Below are 26,078 nucleotides of genomic sequence, written 5' to 3' on the forward strand. Positions count from 1 at the left end.
ATGAGAGGGAGGTCTGGGAAGCAGACACCAATTCGGGGATTCGTGTATTAACTATGTTTTTCTTATTTTCTGTATTCTTGATGCTGTGCCATCTGAAGCCTCAGTGCCCCTCCCAGGGCTCGGGAAATCCTACGGATGGCAAAGTCTCCCTAAGAGCGTGCCTTTCATAGGCAAACCAGCTAATCCAGAGCTCACGCCCCACCCACCTCCTTTATCAGGCTCTCACTATCAAACCAGCACTCCCCTGTCCTAACCAGCCCACTGCCAGGCACCAGACAAGGAAGGGCCATCCCCCCAGCCAGAGCTCACCTCAGCTATTTCCGCTATCCCATCCTAAACCTGCTTCGCTTGCTGACACCGCCTCACCCTCCTTCCTATGAAAACCACAGGAAAGGTTCCTGTGCATGCTTTCCCCTTGCCCTTTCTGCTTCCTGGCAGACCCTGGTGCTTCCCCATGTGGCCCTGTGAAACATGGCAGGCCTTCCTCTTGGGAGCTATGAGTAACAAACCACCGTTCGGTGACATTTGTCTGTTGGCCTCACCGTACCTGAATAAAAACAAAGTCCTATTAGGTACATTTTATAAAGTATTTAAAGCTTTTAGGGTGATGGACATGACTTAAGGACAGAGTGTAAATAAAGAACAGGACACAGAAGGACCTTGGAGGAGCCCAAAGGAATAAATATCCGCACATTTTGATTTCAAGCTGTGTGGCAACGGAGTGGAAGAATTACTTTCAAGCTTTCTCAGCACCTCACAAATCATGCCACACAAGCCACTGCCTACTCTGTAGAAGGGTAAGGCTGATCCTGTTTCAGAATGAGTAATCTTCACTAAGCCCACAAGCATAGCTGAGTTATCTTACCAGAGAAACAACGTGAAGTTAAAAGCCATCTATAGGAAGGCATACCCATTAGGCAGAACTCTTGAGATATAAAGCAACCACCTCAGCATGCCCATAAGAAGGAAAAACACGTAAGGAAAACTCCTACAGTGATAGGCATCTGTGGTCTGTATTGTCAAAATATCAGGCATCCAAACAAATGCTGACCTATGTCCCCAAAGCAGGTCCCGTGTTCAGTCCCAACACAGAGTTCTCACAGGGTCTGGTATGAAATGAACAAGAGATGGCATGTTTTCAGTGAAACAGTGGATTCACTCTTGTAATCTGAGATTATGACCTTTCCTTTTCTGGTATTTATATGGCCTTCCTTTCATGAAATGATGGCAAAAGGAAGTACAGCTTGTTACTTTTTTCAACCTGATAAAAGTAAGGTTGTCAAATTTTTTATTGGACTATGAATTTAAGAACTTGGGGTCTACTAATCTAAAAGATGAAAATATCCAGATGTCTGAAAAATTCCCATCATTTATAACCATCCAGATCACCACTTTCCATTTTCATAGTGACTGGAGTCACAGGGACATAGCTTGAGTGAGATTTCCCAATCCCACCTGTGATACAGAGTTTCCATTCTGACAGGTTGGCCATGAGTGAGGAAACTCTTATCACAGTGTTGGAGAGAATGAGTAGACATTGTGAGCTAAAGTCTATGTTTTTTCAGATACTGACAAGTAAGGACAAAGGTTCAACAGTGACTAATGAACAAAATGTTAAGGTGGAGACAGGACCTAATTGTTTAAAAGCAGTCACTCGAGGCATGTAGCTGCATTCACTTTGAAACCAAATCAAGATACCAATGATATCCCAGTGAAATATTTATTTGTTCATTTAAACAACAACAAAAAGCCCTCAATGCTTAATCAAGGGCCACCACTTACTGCCTCTACTCTAAAGAGCTACTATAAAGAAGTATAGGATCAAATTACAGGATCAAATTTCTGGGCATGTTCTTCAATAAGTAGGTCAAGACTCAAAATGTTTGGATAGAATAGTTTAGGAGAAGCTGGTCCTGAGGAGGTGACTAAGAGGGGGAGGAGGGCGACAGCCAAAGCACAATAAGTGATGAATTATACAATAATTAGGCCATTCCTTCCTCTTCCTATTGGGGTTAAGAGATTAAACTATTCATCTAGCACTGGGCATCTGATCAGATGAACAGCAGTGAGAAAAAAAAAAAAACTTACACTGTTTTCCACAGAGTCAGGGATGCAAGGCTTGAGAAGTTGCTCCAGGATACCCTGCAGTCACTTCCACGGTGACCTACAGGGATTACACTGAACCAAGTCTATCACAGTGGAAGGGAAGACATCTACCCCTGGGCTGTCCACGTCTGACTTTCCTAACATCTTCACAAAGCAGAACAGAGAATGCAGACAGAGCTACCAGAGGGTCTGCACATTCTGTATAAAGAAAGAAAAGTGACCTCACTTCCTGACCCCGTTGGGGCTTTCACTCAATTGTAGCAGCAACAAAACATTGACATCATACCAAAGAAAAAAAGTTAAATATTTTGTTTATGTAAATATAAGCATATTTGTAACGGCATGCATGAATCATGTTTTCGTACGTGTGTGTATACATATTTAGAAAGGGGCCTGGGGAGAAGGGAAAACATAATCTCATTAGAAATTCAGAGTAGGAATTATTCTTTTCTGTTACAAGAAATAAAAGGTTCATGCAAAAAGTGGTCTGTAAAATGAATGTCCTTCAGCCTGAAGACAACAGTTTACCATACAATTATGAAGATACCTTGCTTACCTATCGTAAAATTCAAATGAGAAACATTTAACTTTTAATGCTATGAAAATCAAGTTGTTTGATCCCATCCTATATTTTAAGCAAATTTTCATAGAGAAGAGAAACTCACTAAATGGGGTTTTGCCCCCAGATCTCAATCCTAATTGAATCTTTCTTCAATTCTGAATCATCTCTCTTTCCGGTCAGACTTCCTCTCTCTCTCACTGACCCATACCTTACATAATTTCAAGTGCCACACTGGGGACAGAAAGAAAGAAGTCACAATCGGTTTGCATTATTTCCCAGAGAGTTCTAAAGCTCTGGTCGTGGAATGTGGATCTGCTAAAGAAAAGAAAAAGAAGTTGTCCCAGCCCCTATTTGAGCAGGTGGAAAACACGTAATTAAAGTGCAGAATTCAAATTAAAACTGAAATCTCTATCAGGCACTCTGCTAATTTAGAAGTCCAACAAGCAGAATACCAGCAAATGAAAGAACAAACAAAAGTAACTGCTCTCTCTCCTGGCAAACTGCTGAAAGCCCACAGGATTTATGATGACCAATTAAGGGTGTGGTAGCCTGGGAGAACAGAAGCAATAGTCTTTGTTACATGAAGATGGAAAGGAACATTACAAAAACACCCAATTTTAGAGCTCTCATTCTCTCCCAGCAAAAACAACTTGTGCATGCATTTAAACATGTACCTGTATATCTGAAAGTCTTCAGGTCTCTGATCTTAGAATTAAAACTAAAAATAAAAATGAGAGGGCCTATCAGCATATTGGATGACAAAGCAGGAACTCATTATGATAACATGTAGAAAATAAAAACCTGAATGAAATTGTGGTTCTCAAAGAGATAAATGTTATTCTTCCTCGTTAACTGTGACAAAATAAGTTCTACAGAAGTAATTGAGAAGTCCAAAGAGACCTTAAGAGTTGTTAGTCATTGAAACAAGTTTCAATAGCAAATCACTTAGAGAATGTTCTGCTATGTAGAATCTGTAACAATTAGACTCATCCCATCTCATTCCTCATCTTAAATCTGCCTAAAATATTCTAAACTAGCTAGATCTGATTATTTTAGAAAGTACTGGAGCCCTAAAGACTTCCCCTGTTCTGTATCATCAGGAAATGCATGACTCCATTCTCCCACCTCTTAAAACATGAGGGTACCACTGTGGCACCTGGGTGGCTCAGTCGGTTAAGCGCCTGACTTCGGCTCAGGTCATGATCTCAAGGTTCACAAATTCGAGCCCTGCATGGGGTTCTGTGCTGACAGCTCAGAGCCTGGAGCCTGCTTCATTCTCTCCCTGCTCATTCTCTCCCCTGCTCATTCTCTCTCTCTCTCTCTCTCTCTCTCTCTCTCTCCCCCCCCCCTCAAAAATAATTAAGATTAAAATAATAAACAAAACAAAACATGAGGATACCACCAACATCCCTACTGAAGCACGTACACTTTCTGTCCCATGTACAGGTTTCCCCAAGCAGCTCTGAGGCATGATCAGCTGCTGAAGCTCCATAGGCTGATCAGCTGAAGGGCTCTGCTGCTTAGGAGCAGCCACTCCTAGTTACGGGCGCTGCCTCGCTGAAAAGTGACACGTAGAGAGCAAAGAAGAGAGACTCCTTTATCCACTGAACAAAAATGGAAACTTACAGCAGAGCGGGCTGTCTCCCTCAGAGAGATTGGCAAGCGGACAAAAAAATAAATAACACCCAATTTAAAACAACAAAAACACGTGCACCTAAAGAATAAACCTCTTAACACCTTAATAATAGCAACACTTATCAGCACACTCAACAATGTGCTGGACACCACATGAAGCATTTTGTTGGCATCAACTAATTGAATCCTCTAAACCACCCTACGAAAACCGAAGCTTCAAGTATGACAATGACAAAGGCACTTGAACCTAACATATGTAGATTCCATCCTAGTCAGTCAATTCCAAGTTGTAGGACTCTAAACGAATTACATTTTTTCTCAGTTTTAACTCACTCACACTCAGAAAGGGGCTCTAGCCCTTCGAAAAGACAACCATAGGAGAATTTATTTTACCTCCAAAATACATCCTAAATATCTCCACTTTTCACCATCTGCTCAGCCACAACCCAGGTTGAAGGGCAGAGCCAGGTTTGGTAGAACCTGAGGCTTGTTAAATTTGAGAGGCCATATTTAAAGAGCTACACATACAAAATTAAGTTAAAGAAGAATATTATTTTTTTTAATGAGGAAAAGAAAATCACACACACGTGCGCATTTTTTAAGCTGAAAAATACTACAAAGTTTATTTAAAAACCTGGATAAATGACATACTATCTTTATTAGTTGAGATATTCACACATCACTATAATTTTTCCTACACAAATGGCTGCATACTCTTTGATCACCTCTTCATACGACAACAGTTTCATAAAATAGTTTTTGGTGAAGACCATAGATAATTCAGTCTTTCTTCCAACAAGGTGAGGATAGCTGCTGAGAGCTTAGCAGTTTTATGTCAGCATCACCGCGTGTTATTGTAGCTCTATGTACATGTTTCAGACTTTTGTCAAATTTTTATGGTTTCTTTTGTAGATGAGCTCTAAAAGTTCAGAGCATTTCAAGTTTTCTATATATTTAGTGACTCATCTTAAATACTCTTAGAATCAGCAAAACTCATCATGCAGTTTGTTGATGTTCTCATTGGGAATGGTATAGCATTCGTTTCATGTTCTCTTCCTTTTATCAAAACAGCAAGAAATTTACATCTTTTCCCAATAAGCCCACGTGATTCACTCCTCTTCATTAACTGGGTTATCAAACAATCAGTGAACTATCAATTACTTCTACTCAAAATTTATCTCTTAATGGATTAATGAAATTTGAAAATTTGAGGGTTACACAATTTGCTTCTACATGTCAGAATAATTTCTAGGGATTTTGTGGTTCATCTTTATCACTTTTGTTTCTTATTATTAGTTTTTAATCTGTATTTCTTTGGTTCCCCAATAAACGTAAAGATTATCAAAGAAGCATGCTTCATTTGTAAGATGGGACCATTCCAAAACACCTTTCCAAATTGTAGTTAAAATGACATATGCCCAACTCAACTTCCCCTTGACAAGATCCTAAAAATGCCTATAGCCACTCTAATATCACCCCATCCAAGTGAAAATACGGTGGACAGAAGGTCAGAATGGAAAGAAACAGTTGTCTCAACAGTTAATAGCTAAAATGTCTTATTTTGACTAATATCACCAGACACACGATGTCACGAATACATTGCTCAGGCTCTTCCCCAGCCTAAGAAGTAGCTTTTGAAGCAAGGGGCCCTGAAGATAAAGCTTCGTTAGCTCCAAGGTGAATACACGCAAGCCACCACCACTTCTCATGGAGGCTACTTTAGTAGCTTCCTAACTGGTCTCTATGCATTCACCCTTATCCACCCACAATCCATTTCCATGTGGCAATCTGGGAGATTTTCTAAAATGTAAATTAATTCATGTCACTCTCTTGCTTAAAACCTTTCAGTGGCTTCCCTTTGCATACATAATAAAGGCCAACTCCTCATCACCAAATACTTGCCCTGCAATGTAGATGCTGCATAGCTCACAGACCCAATCCACACCTCCTCCCCGTTACTCACATGATGGCGTTACACTGGCTTTGTTCCCACAGTTAGGTGCCCCACAATCACAGTGAAAACTATGCATGAATGTTTCATAAACTGTGAAGTGCTATATCCATATTAACTGTTATTACTATCAAAGTCAGGAATGGAATGCATGTGCTTAGGATGGTTGAGGAGGAAAGTTTTCAGATTTTGATTCTTGTCAAAGACAGTCCCATTTTTCTCTTTGCTTCTCCTATAAACACTATTCTGAACCTCCACAAATGGAACTGATACAAATACAGGTCCAAGTCTTACAGCCATATAGCAAGTCGCCATATGTGTGCATATGGTGCCCATGTATACATACAATATGTATCAGCAAATGGCAAGGGTATTTAGCTATAGTAGCTTGCCTACATTACAGATATTTTATCAAATTACAGTCTACATTTAGAAACCTAGCTAGTAATTAAAACACAACGTATGGCACAGTGTTGCTTAAATTAAAATACCAATGAAAAGTTTTAAGATTTTAGTCAATGATTTCTAGCAATCCTCCTTTATCAGAATGAGTCAGTGTTTTTCAACATTGTCTAGCAGTAATGTGGCTGCCCTCCCCAGGTCAGAGATGAAAAGACTGAAGAATAAAGAGCTGATTCAGGTCATGTGTAGTCAATAGAGCAGCCAAAAAAAGGTCTTGTTATTCCAGGTCTTGAGAGTGTTTCTTCCCTCACCACACTGGATTTATTTCCTGGATACAGCAACATCAAGCGTTTTTCAGCAACATAAAACAACTCAAAGACACACATGAAAATTTGGTGACCAGATGAATATAAAGAGAATTGATAAAAAGAAGAGGAAAACGCTGCAGAAGACCACACAGTCAGGAGACTGTTATAACAGGTCTGTTATCTGCCTAAAGATGAAGGCCACGGGGCTCACAGGACACCACTGACATGAAGTTTGGAAACATCCATAATAACTCTCATATATTATACATGACAGACTTATCATCTTTCAAATGTGGTTTGTGCAATATTAAAGCACTTTTCATTGTCTATTCTTTTTCCCATTGCTCAAATGTCCACTGATACGCTCCTACCACCTCTTGGTTGATCCATATTCCACTCACCCTCTAACACAACCTCAAATCCTTTTCCTTCATGCTCTGCCCCCATACTTCTATACAATGTCATTATCCAGAAACGTCTATAGGTCTGAAAACATGATTTTGTGTTATAATGTATACATTTCTCATGTGCCTAAGACTTTTTATGCCCACAAGATTGCAGACCCCACTAGAATGGAGACTTAAAATTCTCCATAATATCTATGCTTCAGCTAAGCATATGCAAGGCAGCCATTAGATATTAATTTATTTATCCCCTTAGCAAAATTACTCTCCACCTCTACCTTTTTATTTTCTAATTTTAGACATCATTTGATTCCACTGCAGTGCCTGGAGTCAGATTGCAAGGTTTAGCATCTTAGGCCCATCATTTACTGACTTTGCTACCCTAGACAAGTAACTTTACTTTTGTGGGCTCCAATTTTCTCAACTACAAAAAGAATGATCGTAAGAGTAGTTATGTTACAAGTTTACTTTCAGGATTAAACGTCTGTGCTCAGCATAGGATCTGACACACTAGTTGTCGATACATAACGTCTGCTATTACTAGTATTATGTTTATCATTACTATCTGTTCTTCATTCTAGACATTTATTATCCATGCTCATATGTACTCTACCAGTTAAATGCATCATTCTTACTGTAGTCACACATATTTATCTGCAAATTTGCATATTTTGCCACTTTATTCTTACTAAAATTACTTCTTGTATCTCATATCTCCCTATAGTCTCATGTACTTCCTTCTTGTAGGACATGTTTTAGACATTAGCTCTCAAAAAGTTATGGGGCAGAGATCTCTGTATGTACCTGTGACCCTATCAACGGATCCATGAGGTCAGAAGTATTTCCATAAAAACACTAAAAATTATTTGCCATTTTCACTCTACTCTGTCAGTGGGATCTTCCAGGAGCTACATGGCATGAGAAGAAGATACAAGAATCTGTCTCTTATTAAGCCAGATATTAGAGAGAGATGGAAAAATGTATAATAATGCCATTCTTCTCATTATTTTTTGAAAATATATTATTTTCATAAAAAGTATGTTACATTTACGTTAGCATACAGTAGCTTTTAAACTTATTGTCAAGTGAATTGATAACTACTATTTTTAATTTCTCCTTTTAAATCTTCATACTGTAAATATTGATAGATACAACCCACGTATACAAAAGCTCTTTGGGGATCTCAAAAATTTTCAAGAGAGTAAAAGGGTCCCAAAGACCAAAAAGTGTGGGAAGCATTGTTTTAAAAGTTCCTTAAAGGGGCGCCTGGGTGGCTCAGTCGGTTAAGCGTCTGACTTCAGCTCAGGTCACGATCTCGTGCTCTGTGAGTTCGAGCCCCGCATCGGGCTCTGGGCTGATGGCTCAGAGCCTGGAGCCTGCTTCCAATTCTGTGTGTGTCTCTCTCTCTCTGCCCCTCCCCCGTTCATGCTCTCTGTCTTAGAAAAAAAAATAAATAAACGTTAAAAAAAAAGTTCCTTAAACCAGTGATTTTGGTGAATTTCAGTAGTAAATTTTGTCTTCAGCTTCCATTTTTATGAAAGTGTCTTTACTGCACCCTCATTCTTGAATAATAGTTTTGCTAAGTATACAGATGAACGGTTCTTAAGTTACTTCCTTTCAACTCTTTGGGAACATTACTCCATTATTCCATTATGCGGAACTGCTCCTACTAGAAGCAGCTGAGAAAGACACTGTCACTCCACTTACTGTTTCTGTTTAATTGTTCTTTCTCTCTGGGTGCTTTTAAGGTTTTTTTGTCTTTGATGTTCTGCAACTGCACAACAATGTGTGAATTTCTTTTTGTTTATCCTGTTTAGGCTGCATTACTCTTCCAAAATCTGAGAATTCACATGTTTTTTTCATCAGGTCTGGAAAATTCACATCCAACTATCTCTCTTTACATATCACCTCTTTTCCATTCTCTGTGTCAGACCCTTTCATTCTAACTTTGGTTCTAATATGCTACCTGTAATAGTTGAGTTTTATTTTATCATTCTGTCAACAGTGTTTTACATATTTAGAGTTTTTCCTTTTCCATTTTTCCTTGTTCTTTCTTAATACATTTCTATTGACTGGTAACTTCTGCATCCTTTATGTCTTTAATTATTATATAGTTATTGCATGTAACATTTTATGTGATATTCTACATGTATACTCCGTATCTGAAAAAATTCAAGTATCTCAAGGTTCTAAATCTATTGTCTGTTAGTCCTAGAACTTTAAGTCAAAGTGGCTTCCTCAGACATGCAAGGATTTTTTATTAGGAGCTCATTTCTTAGTCTTATTTGTAGGAGTCCTTTAGTCCTTCATTGAGAACTGGGGAAACTTTTCTGCAGAGAAGATTTGCTCCTGCAGATAGCCAGAGGATGCAACTAAACTGGGTCAGCTTCAGGCCCCCTGAGTATCTCAATTCATTGTGGGAGATCCGCGCTCCCTCACTATTGATTATGATACCTGGAATTTCACCATCAAAACACTATACCTCAGGATTGTGAAGCCATGTATATTTTTAGTAAGTCTGTTAAAATGCAAATACCTCTGGCAGGGATAGTTCCCTTGAGTTATGAGATGCTTTCTATAAAAGGACCAGTTGGCAGGTTAATAAGAACAATGTCCTGTAAGACTGCTTAGAGCTGGTTTTCAGAGGACTTTTCTTATAATAGTAGAAAGATCTTTATACCTCCATAGGATAATGCTAACAAATTAATTTTACCTCATGTGCAACTCCAATCCAGAGACAGTGGTTGTCTGGAGTATTATATTGAGAAGGAGTCTGTTGCCTTCTGGGGCCCAGCAAAAACAAGTGTCATAAAAACTTGGTAATATAACAATAGCACTGCCTATATGTCAGGTGCTGCTCTAATTGCTTTGCATGCATTCATTAACTATATCTACACAACAATCTTATTAGCAGGTGTTGTTGTTTTACACTTACAGTCGAGGAAATGGGCACTAGTTAAATAACTTGCCTGAAGTCACACAGACAGCAAATGATAGAACTAAGTGATAAACACGGAAAGCCTAGCTTCAAGGCATAATCATTAAGCAATAATGCCCTATAAATTGAGCAGATAAAGAGAGGGAAAAGGACAAAGTAACTTTTCTCTTCTCTGTGCCTATGATGGTGCATAGCCAGGACTTTCAAGGGCTTTACCTTCAGATATCATGAGAAATGGATTCAGTTTCTTACCCTATCTGCTGCTCTCTGCTAGTCCAAATCTAGACCAGAAATAAAATGCTCTTCAGATGACAGATGTCAGTTAGGACAGGAAGCCCCCACGGCATGACTCCCAATGGATTCATGAGTGGCTAAAACTGAGGTCAGAGCCCTGAAGCTCGGGTCATTTGCTGGTGCTACCTGCACTTAACATTTAAAAACTTATCACACAGCTAGGAATTGTGTGGTACACAGCAATCTGTATTGGGTGGTTCTTCTTGGGCAAACGTTTTAAGTATCCTTCATCCAGAATCCAAGGTTAAAACAGCATCAGATCTTCAAATAGAACATTAAAAATATATGTATTTGTCACATTTTTGGTTTATAAGTATGCCTATTCCTCCGGACTAAGTCCTCAAGACTGAGTCTATGGCACATTCTTTTCTGTACTCCAGCCTGAAAAGCTGTTGGTTCTCAATTATTGTGCATGAAGTAAATGAATGGGTGGATGGATTATGTTCAGTCTAGAACCAGAGAATAGTGTATATAAATGCACCATTTTGATATTCATCCTAAGCTGCCAGTGGAGTTATCAGCTACTTTCGGTTCTTAAATTACAAAGAGTAAGGAGAGATACACTCACATACATACACCCACACACATACACACACTCAGTTTGATTTGGCTTAACAAAGTTACTAAAATACGTCCCACTGGCTAAGAGGAAGAGGAAACTGCAGGGACAAGATAGCTCTCCTATAAATTTTTCTCCATTTCAGAAGTATTTACATTTCCAATTTATATTTAATATTGGGAAATATAAAACAAACAATTTCTATTTTTAAAAAGTATAAGTAGGTGGAGGGACTTATCTATCTTGTTTTAATTTTGTAAAGAACTTGATAACATCAAGGCACACACACAAGAATTTACAAATGGATAAATACACATCTCTGGTTTCCTAGGACCACAAAAAGCAACCACGTGTTCCTCTGATGTTTCGCATTATGTCTTTAGGGCCATATGTGATGTGTTTCCCACACTTACAGCACCTTTATATGTTTCTTTTAAAGTTACTTATAAGGTATTTTTCTATCTGTAGCATACATATTTATATCTCCTAACACCCACTTATATCATTTATTCATAAATGCACTGAATAATAAATTGGCACGTATTTTGTTTTCCTCATTTTTACAGTGCATATATTCGCCTTTGGCAGAAGTTTGCAATTATGGGTCCTCAAAGGTATAAACTATGGAAAAACTATATGTATATGTATGTATATAGTTTTTTCCATTCTTATGTCACTTGAAGATATACAACAAAATTCAATTATCCAATCACAAGCAAATTAGTGACCTTTATACCAATTGTCCGGACAGCTAATGAAAATTTTAGTTCATTAAAAAATGAAAATATTCTTGAAAGTACTAAGTTATTTTCTGCCTTCTAAAATCAACTCTAGAAAACATAATTAATCCTTTGTTGTTAACTTTAGGATGAAAATTTCTTATTCTCTAATTTTACAGGATACCTATGACTGAATTTACTCACTCAACAAATGTCTAATGGTTATCTATTGTGTTCAATGAGCAAAGTTAGACTCTGTTCTGCAAACATTATAATAAAAAAAGTTATCTTACAATCTGGTGGGGAATAGAGCCTTATCTTCCTGGTTACTTACAATATGAATGCAACAGATCATACATTAAAGAAAAAATTTTTAAAAGAGGTGATATTTCACCATTTCACTTATTTCTCAAGAAATTAAAAAAACATTCCGGTAGGTAGAAAAGAAGGCAGAGACATCCTAGGCGGGGAAAACAGCATATGGCAAGGATAAGTTTGAAGGGATGACAAGAGGGAGAGAAAACAAGGGGAAAGATCATAAAGATGCAATATGAATGCCGGCTAATATCATGAATTTGGAACCAGAACAACCTCATTTATAATCCCAATTATTCCCACTTTCTTAACTTCATCCCTGGGTAGGTTTTACCCTTTCTGAGTCTGTTTATTCATCTGCAGTTGTTGTAAGAATTAAATAAGATAACTAATGTGAAATATATAGCCAAGGTCCTGGAACCCAATAAAGAATACTTGAAGTTAACTGTTACTGATTTATTGTTCCTGTTGCTGTTACTAGAAATGACCCATCTCTGTGTCTCAAGGATAGGTTTCTAATGGCCACAGCCCAAAGGGCATGCTCTGCTTCCTCGGGCAGCATGTTTGCCTCAATGGATCCTTGCCTCATGCCTCAGCTTTTTCCAGCCTTGTCTACCTACTGCCACTACAATAGGCCCCATTAGTAATACTTGAATATTGCTGATTTCTTACCTTGATCAAATATTCTCCTTCTATTTTGTCAGAGCTCTACTTTCCAAGAAAGAGGGCTCAAATTAGGAAAAACCTATCTGTGTTTCAACTGACTCAATGTTCCTACCCTTCTAGAATATTTCTATGCACTTTATAGGTGTTTTTACTGAAATGATGTCTTAGACAAAGAATTGTATGTAATGGTAAGAATTTCAGACACGAAAGCAGGCCTGAGGGAGAAACTGCCACACAGACACTTCCAGACCCTTCTAATGAAGTATGAATAGGTGGTTTCCTCTAGCAACATGAAAAGCCATTTCTGCACAGAGCACTGCAGTTGAGATACAGTTTTGCATTCCATGCATTTCCAGTTACGTGGGTGGAAGATTTCATGGCACCATCCAGTTTATTCTTAGCATGTGTAGGTCATGCGTTATTCAGCATGATGAGACATCTATTTGAATAATAAGGTTAAGATTTTTTTTTAAGGCTATGGCTAACGAAGCTGTAAATATTATTCAAAAGACAGAGCAGATGAAGCCATGAATCTTCATAAGACACAACCAATAAAGTCAAGAAATTTTTATAAGGGAGTTAAGAGGAACCAAACTGGTTCCTCCAATCCGGGAAACTCCAAATCTCACTGTGCCTGAAGGCCTTGGAGGGCCCAGATGTTGCCAACTCATCCTTCCTACAGAACAAGTGGGTGTCTTATCTGGCAACATTTTATTCTTCAGTAGCAATATTTCTAAACAACCTAGGAGTTTTCTAGGATCAGATAAGTGAAGTTACAAGTATCCATAAATAAGAACTTCTTAATTTGATTATGGGTCTTGCTTTGGAGGAAGAAAGAGATGCAGTGGAATGATCCTCAGCCCGGGTTGTTAAAATTATTCAGCTGCAGGTTACTTAATTTAGCAGCTCCTTACCCCCCACAACTTCTCCACAATAAGACTGGGCAGCCAGAGAGTATGGCTGAGTAATAACATGACAGGTGTGGCAGGCTGTCTCTAGGTGCTTTGATAAAAATACGTTTGTGCTAAAGACACTATTCATTATAAGCAACACAAGGGTGTGGTGTTTCAATGTTTCCATGTTTAGCAAGTATAAGCTGAAACTATTAAGTGCTTTGAAACCAAGCCAGAAAGCAGACAGACTGGAAAAAAAAAAAAAAGAGCTAGGCTACACCTCTCTTTACATACATCCTTCTTCTGATCTAGAGTTACAGCAAAATATCTTCAACTACTCTTACCATTGCCACATTATCATCTTAACATGTAAACCCTAAGCAAAAATAAATATTAAATTTGATAACCTCTGCTTCAAAGGGAAAGTGTGATATGAATGTAGAAGAAACAAACTATTAACACAAGTAAAACTAAATCTGTCCAGAAACCTTTATTTTAGAAAGGTTGGTATTCAAATTTTGATTCCTCATGTTGAAACAGATGGGCATAGCAGGAATAATTCTTACTGTATATCACTTAAAAATACACCATTTATATGAAGGATGTATGTTTTTAAAGTCCCAGTAAAATGCCTTTACTCTTCTTTTCCCACATGTCTGTGAACATTTCAACCACTTCTGTGGTCTCAACTATCACCCCAAGGTGAATTACTTCTCTATCCACATTTCCTCTTCCTCTTGCTTTAGTTTAACAAGGTTTCTGCCTCCTGGTTCTGCCAGCTGTGTCTCTCACATTAACCGCAAGCTCAAGCTGGTTGAAATGATTCATCCCCTTATCCAATAATGCAGCAAAACTTCTGGGCTTCTAATTGTTCTGGTTGAAATCTCCATGCCTGTTGTCACAGAGACTCAAAATTGCAAAGTCTCCTTTTTTATTTCTTTTCTCCTGTTTTCTACAGCAGGGTCTCTTTGACCTCTGCACTACTGACACTTTGAGCTTGAAAATTCATTGTTGCAGGAGAGCGAGGCTAGAACTGTTCTGTGCATTGTACAATTTTTGGCAGTATCCCCAGCCTCTCTCCACTAGTTGCCAGTAACAGTGCCCACTCCCCAAGCTGTAACGACCAAAAATGTCTCCAGACTGTGAAATATCCCCTGGGAGAAGGGGAGCAAAATCACTCCCCCTCCACCAGCCAATTAGTTGCCCTGTAGCCAATTAGTTCTATTTGTTCTCTTATAGTTCCACATGTCACTCCTTTCTGTCTCATCCCTGTGCCAAGCCCTCACATGGACAATCAGAGTGTGTGCTGTCTTTTTAGAGTAATTTTTTGAAATTTACTTGACAGTGTAGCAAGCCTTGTCAAAGTCAACAACCAACAACCAATACAGGGGAAATGAAAATTTTATAAAAGAAATCTGAGAAATGTTTCTGGTCATTCCAAAAATGTTGGGGTTTGAGGGGCTTCAATGTTTTGAAAGTCATGTATTAGAGTAGAAAGGACCAGATAAGAAGCTATCATGTAACTATTTAGACAATCTTAAATTGTAGTGTTCTGAACCAGAACATTGGGTTATAGCAAAGAATGTAAGTACGTACAATGAAAAGAAAATACGTTTTGGGTATTAGGTAGACTTGGTGTGAATCTTATCTTTGTTAATTTAATATTGGGACATAAGTATATCTAATTCTGCAGACTTGTTCTGGACTCGAATAATTAATTGTTATTGTTTCTATATTACACCTTTTACTGGAATAGAGTTGAGATCATTACAAATGTGAAATACCTAGCACATAGCAGTTGCTCACTAAATGTAAGCTGATAGTAACATGAATACTTCATACTGACGCTGCTGTAATAGCTGTAAGATGAAATTATGGGTGATACTGTAAAGAATCCCATTAAAATAAAGACGATAGCCCTCATGAAGTATTTAGCACTTTCATGGGAAAAAGAGAGGCAAGAATAGATCTGGAGTCAAATGATAGATGATCCTAGGTGCTTATACCACTATAAAGTAATGTTAATACAGTGACTTTGAAATTGATGATCAAAACTTTATTGGAATCCCATAGATTTTAACTGATATATTAGCTATTATAAAAATAAGATTAAAATATTTATATTAGATCAGTGAGAATCATCCTGAATTACCTTTCTACATGCCACAAAGACACAGCAGGAAGGACTTCTTGAGAGAAGCAGAAGTCACCAACTAGAGTGTGGTGTCACTGAAACCAAGGGAAGAAACACCTCTAATGGAGCAAATAGTCAATAGGATCAAGTGGTGCTGACTGATCGAATAAGCAAAGAATTAAAATTAAAATAAAAAAGTCAGATGGTGATGGTGGACACCAGACTTCAGTGTGCTGAGGAGAGAATGGGAAGCAGTATAAAGATGACAGGTATAGATCAGACTCTAATGAGTTTGGTAGTGAAAGATACAGGGGAGTTGAAAGGTACCGTAGAATTGAGGAAGGTTTTCCTAAAAGGTAAGAAAGAAAGACTAGATCACATTTAAATACTAACGGGAGGAAGTTAGTTGAAGTTACCAGGAGAGGAGGCATGCAGTAGAATACAGTTCCTGAAGAGGTGAAAGGGTGTGTGACAAGGAAGGTAAAAGGGTTAGACTTAGATGGCAGAATGAAGGGGGTAGACTCATCTTCCATAGCAGCAGGTAGGAAGGAGGAAGAGTTGGCTCCCTGGGCACGGAGGCAGTCACAGGAAGTTGAAGATGCATTTCACTCATAAAGAAGTTATTATTTCATCCATCCCTCTGACCCTCTTACAAATTAGATGGTATTTTTTTCTTTTACCTATTTTTCATTTGGAAGAAGAGAGGAACAAAAGTGACCAATGGTTAAATAACTTTGGTTCTTACACTTTGAGGTATTCTTTTGATAACCCATGGTTCTTTTTTAAATCCATGAACACACACACATACACACACACACACACACACACGCGCGCGCGCACACAAACACAGACGAATATGTACGCAGAACAATGTCCAAGCTGTGCTCTGACTCATTAGTGTTGTCTTGAATTGGTTAACATTTCTATGTAAGTTACAAATCAGTGTAGGATCCACTCAACACACGATTGTAGAGTTGAAGTGTTGAGGTAAATGGCTCATGCAAAGATCTGGAACTTCATCACAATGCAGTGTATTGGAGAATCACTTGCTAAAAGCATGGCCATCATTGTACAGTTTTCTGGGCAAAACAAAGGTACCTGATACTGTACCTTGGCGAAGCTGCCTTACCTGCCTTTGTCACTGCCCAGGTGTTTCCCATGCCTGTGGCAGACTCAGGAGGTGGAGGAGCCTGCCAGACCAGTTGCAAAGTGCAGAACATGCCTCAGGGCCTCCATTCACAATCCAATTTGCCTTCAGTGACTGTGCCCAGCCTTAGCACCGCAAGGCTGACCTTTCGACACAGGTAAGTTCAGCAACAATCACTTGGCTGCAGTCATCGATTCTGCCTAGTGCCAGAAATTCTGCAGTCTCTTGGGCGGCAGCCACTTGGCAGCAGTTTTCAGGAGATCTGCTCTGGCACAGAATGTGTGTGTGTGTGTGTGTGTGTGTGTGTGTGTGTGTGTGTGTTCTCCACAGTTCATGTGGGATGCTTGCTGAAAGAAAGAATGAGGAAAGATATAGAGAGTTTGAATAGAAACAGTGCCTCTCTTCTCTCTCTCTCTGCCATTGTCACAGCACCCTACCTATGCTAGACTTCAACAGCAGTTTGTAACCACAGGGAAATGGGAGGAGGGAGAAGAAAAGGCAGAAAGAAGGGACAATGCAAAAACACAGAGGCAAGGAAGGGCAGCAAATGAGAGGCTGAGTTAAAACATCCTCCCGGAATGTGCCTTTGGGTGAAATGCCATTTCACCTCTCCTGCGTCTACTGTTTTCCAATTCAAACTTTGGACTCACTGAGTTGGATACAAAGAGACCTCTATTATTTTTTTGTTTTAATTTTCAAACCTTCCATATGTATGATATTTGCATTCCTATAATAAATTTCTCTATATCGATGCAATAGCAAGCGCTCTTCGTGGCACTTTTTACTCAGATCTACACAACACAAAGATAATTCCTTGGTTACTATTACCAGGGGGACAGATAACTGGATATGAGGGCCAAAAATATTCCCTTGTCAGATGTCCACTTAACACCGAGCTGGGAAAGAAACAAAGAGGCAAATGCTACTAACACTCAAAGGCATCTCCTTTGTAAAGATACTCCTTTCTCGTATAATTTCCAAATTGGTTTTATAGTAAAAAGAAAGTCTACTTAACTGATATGACTTTCTTTGTGAAAGCAAGCTCCTCTGTTCTTCTTCTTCTTCTTCTTCTTCTTATTATTATACTATACCTGGAAATGATTTCAAGGGAGAAGTGAATCAAGGTAACTATCCCAGCCCAACATCAGAGGACCCCTTACTCCAACCTGGACTGGAAAAGAATTCAAAGTAACATCTATTGATATTCTTAGTGCAATACCTGGTACATAGTAAATGCTCACTAAATGTTAGCCATTTTTATCCAATTAGGAAAAAAGGCCAACTGGTATGAAACAAAGCCAAAGGTGTGTGCATATGGAAATATGCAGAGGGAAAAAGGAAAAGCCAATGGCTACTTGTAAGTAAGTAAAGATTTTAAAAAACACTAATGAAGTGATGAAAATGGAATCCAAATTCCAAGGAATTAAAGAGCAGTCAACAACAAATGTAAGGTGAGAAAATGGAGTCAAGTGTAGACTACTTTTGAGTATGCCAGTACAAAGACATTAACAGGTAGCATAATTTGATTACACACTCATATCATCAGGGCATAGAGTCTACACTATGACCAAATGATTACCCTTCAGAATACAACATTTATCCTTAAATCCACTAACCCTTTTACTTCCACAAACACTTCCCTCTATATGCATACATAAAAGTGTTTCTTTATTAATGACATACAGACACATTTGGTAGATAGATGAAAGTTGGAAACTCCAGAACAAGTAACCATCATATGAAGTCTCAAAAAGCACACGCTTTTTGCAACCCCTTGTTTTGTTTACTGCCAACAATATCTCAAAGATAGCTTGCTATTTTTTGGAGACCACTCCTCTTTCAAAGTTATCATGGTGGAATATGAATGTTCCATTCACAAGTGGCCACCACTTCAGCTCAATAGTTTACAACTTGTTTAAAATTTTTTTTTCAATGTTTATTTATTTTTTGGGGGACAGAGAGAGACAGAGCATGAATGGGGGAGGGGCAGAGAGAGAAGGAGACACAGAATCGGAAACAGGCTCCAGGCTCTGAGCCATCAGCCCAGAGCCTGACGCGGGGCTCGAACTCACAGACCGCGAGATCGTGACCTGGCTGAAGTCGGACGCTTAACCGACTGCGCCACCCAGGCGCCCCTACAACTTGTTTAAATAGCCTTCTATCTTCAATTCTTTGAACAGGCTCCTGCTTAGCCAAGTTCCTTTGGGATAACTTCTGGCTCTGACCCAAGTCTTTAGTGTTGATAACCTGCCTTGCTACTCAGCACTCAGCAAAATTCACAGATTAGGCTAGGAGAACTGTTCAAGAAGCTGGATGTGATTCAGGTCATGCATTGTCCCTCATCTCTCCATTTACCATGTGGCTGAATTTTAGTTGCTTTTTTTTTTTTTTACAATTTCCCTATGCAACTGATCTCCAAATTTCACTTGTGAACAGTGAATTTCAAGGCCGTCTAGGTATCTGTTCATATTCGCTTGACCTCCCACAGGAATGTTCCCCTTATGCTTACATATTTCTTTATCCACTACTTTGTTATTAACTTTCAACTTGACCTCCTTTTATTTTCTTCTTCTTCTAGTTCCATAATTTATCTAAATTTCTGTCTATGGGGTGGGGAGTGAAGTTTTGTATGCAGTAGGATTTACTTTTTAGTTATAATTTTTTATCATAAAAACAATTAAAACACATTACAAAAGAAAAATAGAACAATAACCACCAAATACATAATTACATATATTTCCTTCAGGCTTGTTTCCTTGTACATATTTTTTTTTACTTGGTTTCAAATCTTTTTTAAATAAACACACATATAATTAACATATATTTATAATAACAGTATGTACATAGTTTTCTATAAATTTTTCACTTAACATTAGGACATAAGCATTTTTCATGCTGTTAAATAGACCCCATAAGTATGAGTTTAATAGCCATGTAACACACTATAATATAAACTACCTTACTGTTGGACATTTAATTTATTTCCAATTACTTACTAGTATAAATAATGCTGCTATGCATATACTAGTGGACAGAGCTTTTCGTCCTGTATTTTTGACTATGTCCTTAAGATAATATTCCAGCAATAGAATTAGTTAGAAACACATATTTTCAAATTTCCTTTGAGAAGTTGTGTCATCTTGCTACCTTTATGTGAAGATAGCAGTTTTATTATATCCTCACAAGCATAGAATAAATTAGTTTCTTTTTTAATGAATTAATTTCTAATGCTAGTTTAATATATTAATATAGTACTTCAAGGTTGTTTCAGATAAACTTATCAATCTGATGCATTTCAAACTTCTTCCATGTTATTTCTTCACATTACAAACACATTTAGAATGTTTACCTTGAGTAAAGTACTAATTAATGTCAAGGAAAAAAGATAAACCCAAATAAAGTTTTTCTACTTTATTAAAATTTTTTAACATGTAAAGATACCGACTTGCTTATCATCTACCAATAGAACAGGGATCCTGTTATTCATATGTTCTCTTCCACCTGGCTATTATCAAGCATAAAACTCCATTAGGTCACCATTTCACATTTAAATAACCTGACTAATTAAAGCGTTATCAGTTAGAAATGATCGATGTGGTATGTTTAGTATAAAGACACTATAAAATCCAATACCTCTAAGTCTTCCATAATGTTTTATTATATGGAGCACCTCATGAGATGGACCGGATCTCTTAATTTTTCTTCAGGTATTTAAAGGTGATTAAATCACATAAACGTGATCTTTAAAATTGTGGCTATTCATTAACCCTTCCAATGGTTGCTCACATGCTAAGCAAAATGGCCTCAATAGCCTTCATGCTGTATTTGTAACCTCACAACAGTAACTGAATCAATATACGAAACCCATTTCCTGGGTCTTCCTGTATATCTTACCCCTCTTGGAAAGATGGGCTTAGTGGCTTATTGACCTAATAGAAGAATGTTGGGGAGGTTTCCATAAAAGTATCAAAGATGCTATGCAAACTTATCAGGTACATGAACTAACCTGTTGAATTTCCTTAAATTGTGTCACAGATGTTTCAGGAGAGAAGTCAAAGTTCTATTTTGCCTGTAACGTTGACAAATTTATAAGAATATGTTGGTGATGCTTATTGGTTCATTTCAAACTTCTTCCATGTTATTTTTTCGCATTACAAACATATTTGGAACGTTTACCTTAATCGAGTAAAGTACTAGTTAATGTCAAAGAAAAAAGATAAACCCAAATAAAGTTTTGCTGAATTATGAAAGGTACAAATAATTGACAAAGCTATGACTGTAGGTCAAAGGTTGTTTCAGCATGAGATAAAGAGGGTCCAAAAAATGTACACCCCATGTTTTGTGCAAGAGAGACTACAAAATCATTTCTTTTCAGCTTTTCATAGATATTTTTCTTTTTGTAGCTAACATTATACTTCTTACTGCTACTCCATGACCAGCAAATTCAGTCAAACTTTTTTTTTACTGACTGGTCTTTTGTGACAAGATTTTGAACTCTGGCAAAATAATAAATCTATAAATCGTAAACAAGGATAGACTTCTAAGTAATAATTAGCTCCAGAACAGCTATGAAATCTTATCCTTAAATAAATGCACCTGGATCTTATGAGTGCTTTACCCACAAGGTATAACCAGGGGTTCAGCTATGCTTTTTGTGTGGCAATTTCTCCAGAGGACATTTTCATCTTTGTCTATTTTCTGGTCAAATTCCTAAGTACAGTAATAGAGATTCTCTGAAGATGTGTAGAGACAAAGAAAAGACTATCACAAGACTAAAGTGTTTTGTATCTACTCACTATCTGTAGTGTTTCACAGAAATATAAAGGCCCTAGGAAGCTAAAAAACAAAACAAAACAAACTATTAATTCCCTTGCATCTAGACATGATCCTACTTAAATCGTTCCAGAAAGATTTATCCTATTCTCCAGGGGAGTGAATTTCACACTGTATTTTCACAGGACCCTCACATAAGTAACAAGATGGATTTACAAAGACTGCTTGGTGGTTATGAAATCTCTCACATTTCTTAAAGTTGACTCATTCTAGGAAAACAATTTGAATGAATTCATTGACATCACCACTTTGAAGCACCTACACAATTTGAATGACAACTACAGTTTAAAATTCCTGTAGTTTCCAAAAAGAAATAAACACTTTTTTTGAACTCATTCAACCTGATTTGTTTATACATATGTGAGTCCCCAGTTCAGCGAGTGCACTGTTCGCAGTCCCAGTTAAGCATGCTCCGCTTCTCATGAAAGCCTGACGCCATTTTCTTTTTACTCCTTGGGGAGGACAAGATTTCTTGACAACACATACACTTATCCAATGGTTCTCTTGACCACCTGGTCTGATACCAGACACTCTTCCAGACCCTCTCCTCTTTTGCTGGTCGGTGTTAAATAAAGAATGTATACCTCTTTCCTGGTGTTTCGTTCTCTAGAAAAAAGATTTTCTACAGCAATGCATAGATAAACAGAATTCTTATTCTCAATGTAGCTGAAATGAGCATTCTGACCTTGTCATTATCTCTGCCATATTTATGAGTAGTGTGTTTTGTTCTCCAGGAAGTCATTGGTTTTAGACAAGGAATAGGAATAGAAGAGCAAATACAGGAAACATTGTCATAGGCTTTTGTTGGCCAGTTTACTTCTACAGCAAAGCTGTCATCTAATATTTTAAAGTACTCAACACATTTTCACAAATGGACTAGTGCATGAAATGAGAAGAGGTGAAATCACTAACTTTGTGAAGAGTGCCAGGTCAGTTGATAACATTCCTTGGTGGTCAGGAAAGGGAATTCTCTAAAAGAGTTCCTTTTCTTGGTAAAAAGATTTAGTTATTATATGCATATTCATTATATTCTCAAATCTTAGTAACAGAGCCAAGGATATCCCCATTTAACAGCTATAAACTGAAACACAAAAAGATAGTACCTCATATCCCAAAGAAAGCCATCAGAAGGAACACATGGACCATGATTTCTTATTTTGCAACTCACTAGATTATTTTCCTTCCCATATGGCTGGCTTGGTTGCTATCCAAATGATGCAGGATCTTTTACCTAAAAAACAGCATTTTCCAATTAACCAAATACATAATAGAGAGAAGAGATTCTTTTGAGGAGTCAAGGACTGATCTCTCCTGGAGGCAAGCTACTGGATTTGATGGACCAGAGGCCAAATGGGTAATGACAAATTCCAGGTTTTCATGTTTTGCTTCCTTGAGTGTCTGAAAGCATATGGAATGAGATTCTTTTCTGAGACACTGCAGTGATGACAGAGAACAGAAGTGTTCAAACTCACAGGATTTAAGGAATTAAATGTATAGGGAGCTTTGGGGAAGACAATGGTAGAAAAAAAAGAAAGAAATGTAAAATCTGTCAGAAAATATCCTCAACTTCTACTATACAATTTTCTCTATAAGAAAAACAGTCTTCACTCAAAAAAGCTGATTTCATGGAAAAGGGTAACCGGCATGTAGCACCAATAAAGGAAAATTTATAAACAAAGTAAAGAAAAATGGAGGAGTAAATTAAGAGAAATACAAAAACAAGGTGTTCAAAGAAGTTTATGGGTTTCTAAGTAGACAGATATGAGTGTACATCACCTCTTGGTTTTCTGTGTATAAATTTTGGACAAATAAATTAATTTTCATTAGTTTCCTTCTGCCCAATGTGAAAATTAGGTATTTGAGGAGACAATGTGAGGTAAGTGTTGACGATCACTTAGCACAGTGCTTACCACATAGTGCCCAACAAATATTAACCTTTTTAGGATGTGAGTCTAATCTACAAGCTCATTTAATGGAACATAGCTTATATTCTTATTTAATGAAACATAGTTTATATAGCTGAAATATAAAATACACCAAGAAAGATAAGACAAGCAAGTATAATAAGTTGATGCCAGGTTCTAGTTCTTGCACTATAAGCCTCAAAACATAGGCAACATATTTATTTTAAGTAAGAACACATCTTTGGATATAATTCAGGACATCTCACAGGATATTCTTCACTTATATTACTGTAGCTATAGGAATGTACTTCCCTCAAAGATATTCTGTGAAAAGTATTCAGACTAATTCATTCATTTAAAAGCTGAGAGATAACATAAATAAGAGTAGTTAGAATTAGTCAGTTCTCAGTTCAGAACTACACTGCCCAACAGAGTGTGGGTCAACCATCTCTAGATTACTCAATATTTTTTTTCAGGATAAGACAAAAAACCCTTTTTATTACCTAAAATCTATTGAGTTGAGGGTTTTCTTAAAAATGTTTAACATTCCATGCTATGAAATACGCATATCAGTGCACTGAATGCAGTTGATGGGTCACTGCTTTGCAACCTAGGGTATGACATTATTTGAGGAAGGATGAGTTATCTGGTGTTACAGTAAAAATCTAAGCAGCAGCCCTTGAAAGTGAAAGGTCAACACCACAAATTGTTTGGTTACTTTTGAAAGGAAATCTCGGCAATTCAGTTTGCTTAGTAAATCAGTGTTAGTTGATTATGTGAACCCTCTTGTTCCCATGGACCCATCTAAGAACCTATAGTTTGTCTTAATTAGTTACTCTTAAAATTGTTAAACTAATAAACTATAGTTATTCCTCACAAAGAGATACCTGGTGTATTAATAGGAATCATTTATACATATCAGATATTTTAAAAGTATTTTATAATAGGAAATTGATATGAAAAATAGTTAAGTATTCTTACTGCTCTTTCAGTTTTCTATGACTGCTCGAAAAGAATTGCCCAAAGGATATCAGAGCACAGCTCCATTCTGAAGACAAATCCTTCCACCTAGTTTTCCCTAGTAGTGTTTCTATCCATTGATATATTAGTTCTAGGGTAACTCACCAAACATTAACTGGCCAGAAGCCTATTTACCTAAAATCATTGGGTTGAATAAAAAATTTGCTAACTTTTCTGTATCTTTATAATAATTGTTCATCTCTGATAGAGCAAATTTGCTTCTAAAAGGATAAAGTAGGTAAATTTTTTTTCTAATCTTTCCACTAATGCAAATAACAATCATAGAACATTATATATGAAAATAATATAAGAAAACAGTGAAAGAAAAAAGAAAGCAGACTGGCTAGGGACTTTGAAATTACATAGTGGTGAGCTCCCTGAACTTTTTTTTTTTTTTTTTTTTGCTTCATATATTCCAGATTTGGAACTTAAGACAGTGACAATCTAGAAACACCAACAATTTCAGATGGAAGAGAAGAGAAGAGGAGTCCCAACAAAGCCTGTTATATCCGGCCAAAGGACCAGGAAGGGGCAGCCTAGAAAATAACAAAACTTTTAGACTATAATCATTTTACTTTTGCCAAACACCATAGGGGAAAAAAAAAAAAAAAAACAACTATGGCCACAACCCCAACCCAAGCCGGCAAAGCCCTCGCAGAGATTTAGACTTCCATTCCAACTTGAGAGTAAGAAGGCACCCCACCTCTTTTCCACTGGAATGGTGCCAGAGAAGGAGTAAGCAGAATCAGAACTTTCACTACCACCCAGTGGTAATGAGGCCACTGGCACCCCCAGATGTATCAGTGGAAACCATGCAGCAAGCAACAACAAATCACTCTTACCCCTGCCAGACAAGGAGTTAATGGAGGTCTAGCATAGAGCTGGAACTTTCAATTCCTTTTAGTAGTATCTAGAAGACTCTCCCTCCCTGCTCAAGTGTTAATGAATGTCAGTGGGGAACCTGATCTCCACCCTTGCATATCATGAAAGAGGTGGCATCTCCTCTCCCTTCCCCTGCTGGAGGGGTGTGTCAGAATGAGCCAGTTAATATCGAAGGTTTAAATAAGATTCAGTCTCACATAACACAGTATCTGAAACTTGGGTTTCAGCCTAAGATTACAAATCAACAATCAGGAGTCTATCAACTGGAATTTAAAAAAATAATAAAAAAAATAAATAAATAAGACAATCAATAGATGCCAACACTGAGATGACAGGGATGTTAGAATTATCTGAAAAAGTTTTGTAAAGCATCCATTATAAAAATGCTTCAATGCACAAGTATGAA

At 37.6% G+C, this 26,078-nt stretch overlaps 1 long non-coding RNA gene across 1 annotated transcript in view; it reads right to left on the minus strand.

Moving 5' to 3' along the window:
* Window positions 1-19,791: 19,791 nt before the first annotated feature.
* The window catches only part of LOC123383099, an 83,138-nt gene continuing 76,851 nt past the window's right edge, over window positions 19,792-26,078 (minus strand). The window contains exons 2-3 of the long non-coding RNA XR_006592464.1: window positions 22,970-23,097; window positions 19,792-21,102 (exon numbers count right to left, since the gene is read on the minus strand). This is a non-coding gene — a long non-coding RNA (uncharacterized LOC123383099). The remainder of the gene's footprint in view (window positions 21,103-22,969; window positions 23,098-26,078) is intronic.

Source organism: Felis catus, chromosome F2, assembly GCF_018350175.1.
Source record: "Felis catus isolate Fca126 chromosome F2, F.catus_Fca126_mat1.0, whole genome shotgun sequence".
Classification (NCBI taxonomy): domain Eukaryota; kingdom Metazoa; phylum Chordata; class Mammalia; order Carnivora; family Felidae; genus Felis; species Felis catus.